This window comes from Panicum virgatum, chromosome 1N (genome assembly GCF_016808335.1).
Source record: "Panicum virgatum strain AP13 chromosome 1N, P.virgatum_v5, whole genome shotgun sequence".
Classification (NCBI taxonomy): domain Eukaryota; kingdom Viridiplantae; phylum Streptophyta; class Magnoliopsida; order Poales; family Poaceae; genus Panicum; species Panicum virgatum.
Window position 1 is genome coordinate 25,455,907 of NC_053145.1, and position 8,422 is coordinate 25,464,328.

General features: G+C 46.5%; 1 non-coding gene across 1 annotated transcript; it reads left to right on the forward strand.

Moving 5' to 3' along the window:
• Positions 1 to 2,272: 2,272 nt before the first annotated feature.
• On the forward strand, positions 2,273 to 2,379 carry LOC120657815. Its single transcript, XR_005668350.1, has one exon. It is a non-coding gene; the product is annotated as a small nucleolar RNA R71 (small nucleolar RNA).
• Positions 2,380 to 8,422: the final 6,043 nt, after the last annotated feature.

Genomic DNA, 8,422 nt, shown 5'->3' on the forward strand with positions numbered 1-8,422 from the left:
TTACCAAGACATGGAGCACTTATTATGTGGAATGAATGGGTGGTGGTGCCAATTCCCAGTGTAGAAATGTAGCAATTGGATGGGACGTGTACGTGCTTATGATCGAGAAAGCATGAAAAGCATCTCTCTAGGGTCACACAATTTGACAAAACTCAACAGAATATCAAGCAGCATATGTGTAAAGGATTTTTCATGGAATATGACATATGGCTCTGGTAGGACTTTTCATATTGCTAGGGAACTTGCCTCTTTTAGAATTTTTGAAAACAACTCCAGACTTCAAGCATCACTAGAACAAGCTTGCACAATCTTATTTACCATATCTGAACTCACAACAACTTAGACTTGAATCAAGCATATGCAACCCACGGAACTTTCAGGTTCATTGACAAGATATTTGCATAACCAGCAGATTTAAACTCAAGAGAACTCTTATTTTCAAACTAGGCACAACAGACATGATAGAGCAAAGCAAAACTCATCCTTTCAACTTATCAAAAGGTGTTAAAACATTCTTACCGCGCATCATGAAAAAGGGAAATAAGGCAGTAAATTTTTATTTTGTTTTTGAAAGTTTTTTATCGAATTTTATTGGAAGCAAATAAAGAGATACAGTTGACTTAGGGGAGGGAACCTCCCCCAAGCTAGCTCTTAGTTTAGGGTCCAAAAAGTAGGACCTTTCTCCATACCTGATCAGGTTGAGGTCGTTTCGTCCGTACCTGGAGAAGTAGTAGCGGTCGATGACGTCCTGTTCTTCTTGCACCACACCTTCTTGGTCTTCTTTGGTGGCGTAGGCGGCGCAGGAACAGAATCCTCGGATACAGGATAGACAATTTCCAGATCTTCCCATACTATGTTGGTGATGAAGTCAGGGATCTTCTGGTCGTCTTCCACTGGCTCGGTTGGTGGAGTATGAATTTCCCAATCCTCCCAAGCTGGCTTGGAAGGGGGATGATAATCTTGATCATCCCAACCTGGCTCTGCCCATAGCCCTTGTTTCTCACTATCCTCATGAATCAGGAATACCTCCCTTTTGTTCTGGAACTTGAATTTCATGGTCTTTCCCATGATACGAAGGCTGATTCTTCCTATTCCCACATCAATTCTGGCGTTTGTATCCTTGGGGAATGGTCGCCCAAGTATGAGCGGAATTCCAAGATCTCCTTCCATATCAAGGACTACAAAGTCCACTAATATGTAGGTATTCTTGATCTTTACCATTAACCTTTCCACAACTCCTTCTGGATATCTTATCGTGGAATCGGCCAGCTGAACACACATAGTGGTAGGGGAGATTGATGGATAGCCTAGCTTCTCGAAAGTTACCTTGGGCATGATGTTGACGCTAGCTCCAAGGTCACAAAGGGTGTGATCAAATTCATAGTCAAAGATTGAGCAACTGATCACTGGGGTTCCGAGATCTTCTCTTATTGTGGCTGCCAACTCGCCCCACGCACCTCTTCTTGGGCGTGTGAGCTTCTCTGCATAGCTGAGGGATGTCCTGCTAATTGACTCTTTCCACATAGCATCGATGACATTTACGCTCTCTAGAGTTGATTCGGGTTGCCTTGGAATCTTCCCTAGTTCAGCAGCAGGTGTAGCAGCAGCTAGTTGAGCCAATTGAGTTTCTAGCGCCTTATTGAAACTCAGCTGGTTCTTCATAGCCATGGAGAATCCGTCCATCATGGCATGGATAGTCTCAATGGATTTGTCTATAGCGGCCAACTTCTTTTGAAGGTACTCATTGATCTTCGCTTGGCCGTAGAAAAGATCTCTCAAGGTAGGCTGGTTAGGACCAAAAGAATTCGAATTCCCATTACCTCCTTGGTAGTATGGGCTTGGTTGATTCCACCCCTGACCTCCTTGTGGATGAAACCCATTGTTGCCATTGAGGAATAGAGCTTATTCTTGGGTTTTTGGGCAATTATTGCCTGAATGTCCAACATTCCCGCAGACCTCGCACGTCATGCGAGTCTCAAAGGCTTGAAGTATTTGCAATTGAGCCTTATCTTGGGAATAATCCTCAAATTTCTTAAGGAGGAGATCAATCTTCATAGCGAGCATGTCGGCCTCCTTAACGGAGTGCATACCTCGCTGGCGCGGTTGGAGGCGATCATCGCTCCAACCTTGGTTGGAAACCATCTTCTCGATCAATGATGTAGCACTTTCAATGGTTAGCGAGAAGAAAGCTCCACCTGCAGCAGCATCCACATGATCACAGGATGACTGTGTCAACCCATTGTACAAGTTCTGTAGAATGAGCTAATTATTCATTCCATGGTGCGGACACTCTAGAATGTACTCCTGAAGCCTCTCCCAAGCCTCCGGAATTGACTCATTTGATGCCTGCTGGAAGTTTGAAATCCGACCACGAAGAGCATTGGTTTTGCCCGTCGGGAAGAATTTCGAGAGGAATGCCTTGGCACATTTGTCCCAAGTATCCACAGCAGCCTTGTTAGCATAAAACCATTGCTTCACTCTCCCCAAGAGAGAGAATGGAAACAGATGGAGCCGGATAGCATCTTGTGATACACCCTTGATAACAAAAGTACTGCAGAGCTCTAGGAACTACTAGAGACGAGCACTGGCATCCTCATAGGCCTTGCCACAGAATGGGCTGGCCTGCACCATCGTAATGAGACCCGTCTTGATCTCGAAAATTTCTCCTCCGGTGTTAACCTCGGGCCCGGTAGGGACCTGGTTAGCAGACGGAGCAGAGTAATCACGGAGTGTCTTCTAGGCCACAGCTCTAGGAGCTGACGATGATGCGATGACTGGATCGACTGTCGAGAGTGATCTCCGAGGTGATAGGAGACGACCTCGCGTCCTCCTCAAAAGTGACTCTGGATCGGAATGAAAGTTTTGCGGCAGATCGAAACCGGTCATACACTACCCTGTTTTCATATCAACAAAGACAATAAAACAAAGCCAAGTTAGCTTGTTTAGCAACCGAATACCAATTTCGATTTTGTTCACAACTTTTATCTATATATTTCACTCTGTGCCTTCCCCAGCAAAGGCGCCAAAAATGCTTGTTGGCGCCTACCAATGTCACCAGCGATCACGCCGACAGACGCAAATTTGGAGTGGCAGTATTTCATGAACCACGAATAAATCCGCAAGCGCACGGAATACCGCTGTAGAATTTTACCCGGGAGTATACCGGGGTGTCATTTATATTTCCGCAGGAAAGGCGGTGAGTGAAAGAATATATAGATTAGTGGGTGAACTCTATCTAGATTGGATATTCTCATGCATAAACAGGGTTAAGATAATAACATGGTAGGAGGTAGTGTGACACACACACAAACTACCCTCTCGGATAAAAGAAAGATAAAAGATGCTTTAGGCCGGGAGCAAGGTAAAAGTCAGAGCTCGAGTCAGCTGTACTAGGCTAGCTACATCTACACTTTCTCATTGGATAGCTCGTCAGAGATTAAACTACACAACAGGGAGATCGCTATCGAAGCGACGGGAGGAGCCCGTACACCCCGGCGACTTTATGTACCTCCTACCCCCCATACCGAACGTGGAGGATTACCACCTGCCGGCTACCTCTACAAACCGTGGGTATAGTTGACATCTAGCAACACTTAGCTAATCTAGACACCATGTCTACACTAGTGAGGGATACTCTAGTGTCCCACGCGGAGCCCCCACCCTCCGGATAGACAGACATCACACTAGAGCAATCATACGAATACTGGAGCAGTTTATAGAGTTCTAAGAACAAAAGACTAAACATCTCCAGCACAGGGCGATCATACAATGCAAGCATAGAATGATAACGCAACCATGACAAGAAGCATATACTCGATAACTCAGAATATACTTCAAGCAGATATTGGTAACCATAGTCTAATTCTATTACAAACAACCGAATATTACAAGAGAGAGCTAGAGATGAACCCATACCAGACTCTCGAGCAACACCGGCGACTCGATGACTCCTAGACTTCTCCTAAACTCCACTAAGCCTAAAGACTATACAAGAAATGCAAGAGAGGAGGGGTGAGTGGTGTGTGGTGTGTGTTTGTGTCCTATTCTCCACCCCCCTTGTATTTATAGCAGGGAGCCACGGGGTGAAGCCAGCACAACCGACGTAGGGGACCAATGGGGAAACGCCACGTGCCCTGGTTGAGGCAGTGGGGCCCACGGGCCAGGTCAGCCGACCAGGTAGGTCGGTCGGCCTGCCCGGGCCATCAACCACCCCCAACTTCTTCTGGTGGGTTGTCTTGGGCCTCTTTGTCTGATCCACACTGGGGTTGGCCTGTCTTGACTTGTTTGAATTGGGTTCTTGCATCACTTTTGGTTCATCTGAGCCTGAATCGGTGCTCTGATAATTTTTGTGATTTTATATCGGGCCAAAGTGTGCTTGTAACCTGCATATTAGCTTGAAACCACAACTTGCATATTCTAAAAGGTAAAAGTGTGTTTTAGGGACTTTATTGGATAAGGATGCGTGTAAGAAATGCAAACTCTCATGATTTTCTGATCAAGTTGATGCCTAGAAATGATCGTTAGTGAGCGTCAACACCCCTGGTGTCGCTCGGACCCTTCCTTCTGGGTGCTTCGAGGCGTTGCTGGCGAGGTCGCGGTCACTGAGAAGGCTTCTTCTTGAAGAGCCTCCGCGAAGTACTGCTCCATAGGGCTAAGTGGATCACCCTGGCGGGATTCTGGCGCAACGTAGGGGACTATCTCCTTGTCGGCCATGGGTTGATGATGGTGGGATGCTAGTGGATAGCAATGGAGATTTTGGGGAATAGATGGAAACAAGGTGCGGAGTTTAGGGTCTCTGAAGAAAAGAAGAAGGGTACGAGACTCCTTCTCTCGTCACGAAATGCCGTCATGCCTCACGGAGTTGGACTCTAGGTGGGTCAAGGAGGCCGTGCCCCGAAACTAGGCCTCACTGGGGCTGGCCCAGATTCGGCTGACCTATAGGTCGGCCAGCCCAGGCTGGGCCCTAGTGGGCCCCAGCTTGCGCGGGTCAACTGGTGGGGTTATAAGTTTGAGAGGTAGGATGGGCCCACCTGCCCTTTTGGCCTATATGGATCTTTTTGAATGTAAGTACGGGATCAACTAAGTCAATCACGTCTGTCTCCTCATCAAGAGCTTTATTATGGTCTAGGAAAAGCTTGAGTCGTTGACCGTTTACCTTATAGGCGTTACCATCGTCATCTTGTATCGTGATGGCTCCATGTGGTGATGTGTCAATGACGTGATACGGTCCTTTCCATTTGCTTCGTAATTTCCCATGACCAAATAACTTGACCCTAGAATTAAAGAGCAATACATTGTCTCCGGGATTGAAGTTCTTAGGCTTCAACCGCTTATCGTGCTATCTCTTGGTTCTTTCTTTGTAGATCGAGGCACTATGATAGGCTTTATCTCTCCATTCCTCCAGTTCCGAGATCTGGCGCTTCTGGTACTCTCTGGCTATTTTAAGATCCATGTTCCACCTCCGGATAGCCTAGTGTGCTCTGTGCTCCAGCTCTAAGGGTAAGTGGCAAATTTTCCCATAGTTAAGCTGATAGGGTTACATTCCAATGGGTGTCTTGTATGCTGTCCGGTATGCCTAAAGTGCATCCGGTAATTTCAGCTTCCATCCCCTTCCCATCTCATTCACGGTCTTCTGCAGAATATTCTTGATTTGCTTGTTAGATGTTTCTGCTTGACCACTGGTCTGAGGGTGGTACGGAGTCGCGATGTTGTGCCTTGTCCCTTGTTCCTTGAGGAAGTTCTGGAAGGCCGAGTCAATGAAGTGTGACCCTCCATCACTGATTACCATCCGTGGTGTGCCAAACCTTGGAAAGATAATCTCATGGACCATCTTACGGGCATGCTTTGCATCAGCGGCTCTGCATGGCATGGCTTCGACCCATTTGGAGACGTAATCTACGGCGACTAAGATATACTCGCATCCTTGGGATTTCACAATGGGTCCCATATAGTCAATACCCCAGACGTCAAAAAGTTCAACTTGAAGATTGTAGTTTAGTGGCATTGAATCGCGAGCTGTGATCCCTCCTTGCCTTTGGCAGTTTGGACATCTGCGGATGAAGTTCTTTGTATCTTCGTACATAGATGGCCAATAGAAACCGCTCTGCCAGATTTTCGCTTGAGTGCGAAATACACCATAGTGACCTCCATATGGTGCTGCATGGCATTTTTCTATGATCTTTTGTCCTTCTGCCGTAGATACACAGCGTCTGAGTAACCCATCTGCACAGACTCGGTACAGATATGGTGCATCCTATAAGTGGCGTCCGCTCTCTTGATCTAACTTCTTTTTGCTCTCCCCTGGGGGTACATACCCCGAGACCATGAAGTTCACGATATTTGCATACCAGGGGTGCGAAGCTGTTACTTTGAGAAGCATATCATCCCGTAGGAAGTCATTTATCGGCAGGTCTTGGGTATTCGTATTGGTCATGCGCGATAAATGATCCGCCACTGAATTCTCTACTCCTTTCTTATCTTTAATTTCCAAATCAAACTCTTGGAGTAGAAGAATCCATCTGATCAACCTTGGTTTAGCATCCTTCTTAGTGAAGAGGTACTTGAGTGCGGCATGGTCTGTATAGACGATGACCTTGGTACCCACTAGATAGGATCTAAACTTGTCAATAGCAAAGACAACTGCTAGGAGCTCTTTTTCTGTGGTGGCATAATTGAGCTGAGCTCCAATGAGTGTCTTGCTTGCGTACGCGATCGCGTGATGCTTCTTATCCTTGGTTTGACCAAGTACGGCCCCCACCGCGTAATCACTAGCATCACACATGATCTCGAACGGGAGCTTCCAATCTGGGGGTTGAATGATTGGAGCCGAGATGAGTGCCTTTTTGAGCATGTCAAAGGCTTTATGGCACTCATCTATGAATTGGAAAGGAACATCCTTGGCTAGGATACTTGTGAGGGGTCTAGCGATCTGGGAGAAGTTCGCGATGAACCTTCGATAGAATCCGGCATGGCCAAGGAAGCTTCTGATTCCTTTCACATTGATGGGAGGCAGAAGTTGTTCAATGACTTCAATCTTCGCCTTATCCACCTCTATCCCTCTTTCGGACACTAAGTGTCCTAAAACGATGCCTTCACGGACCATGAACTGTCATTTCTCCCAGTTGAGGATCAGGTCCTTCGCTTGGCATCTCTGCAAGACTCTGTCCAAATTTTCTAGACAATGATCGAAGGTTGTTCCATAGACTGAGAAGTCGTCCATGAAAATTTCCATAATTTCTTCAATCATGTCGGAGAAGATGGACATCATGCACCTTTGGAATGATGCGGGTGTGTTGCATAACCCAAATGACATTCGTCGGTAGGCATATGTTCCATAGGGGACGTGAACGTAGTCTTGTTCTGATCTTCGGGATGAATGGGTATTTGATGGTAACCAGAATAACCATCAAGGAAACAGAAGTAGGAGTGCTTCGCCAATCACTCTAACATCTCATCGATGAAAGGTAGTGGGAAGTGAGCCTTCTTAGTGGCCTTGTTGAGTTTTCTGTAATCTATACACATCCTCCATCACGTGACAGATCGTTGGGGAATTAGCTCGTTCTTGGTATTTTCCACCATCGTTATGCCTCCTTTCTTGGGCACGACTTGAACTGGGCTTACCCACTCACTATGCGGTTGAGGACCTCTTTCTTTACCACCTCCCTCATAGCATTGTTCAACCTTCTTTGGGGTTCCCTAGAAGGTGATATTGCGAGATCCAATGGGATTCAGTGGGTGCAAAGAGCAGGACTGATGCCCTTGAGGTCTTGTAGGGTATAGCCTAGGACTGATCGATGCTTCTCTAGAATAGCGATGAGTTTATTCATCTCCTCTTCTGAGAGTTTGTCGCTAATGATCACGGGAGACTCTACATCGCTATTCAGAAAGGCGTATCTAAGCCCAGAAGGTAAAGGCTTTAGCCCAATCGGAGGTCGTGATGGCGTCTTAGTCGCGAGCAGTTTAGAAGTTTCACCAGGATCTTCTTCCGCATCGCTGACTTCTTCTGACATTTCCTCGATGTCCTTCTTGAGGTCTGAGTCAAAAGACTCGAAAGTGGAAGTGGCTCTGGAATAGGGAGATCTTCCACTGAGCATGTCAATGCTCGATCCATGGGGACGTGGAACGTGTCCTTCCCTAATTTGATGTTTAAACATCTGTCTTTAGGAACATCCGTAAAGAGAGCTTTAAGGGGATGTCCTATCAAGAAATCGAAGTTGAGATCTTCGAAGATATGGAAGTTCAGACAGATTTTAACATCATTGTGCCAAAATGGCACATCGGTGATTATCCCGTAGCTGCTCGTAAGAGAACCTGAAGGTCTCTTGAGCTGTCTGTCTGTCGGAGTGAGTTTGTAATTGCCCAGAAAGGCTAAGGCAAACTCATCTGACATTATATTGGCTCCAACATCGGGACTATAGAGAGC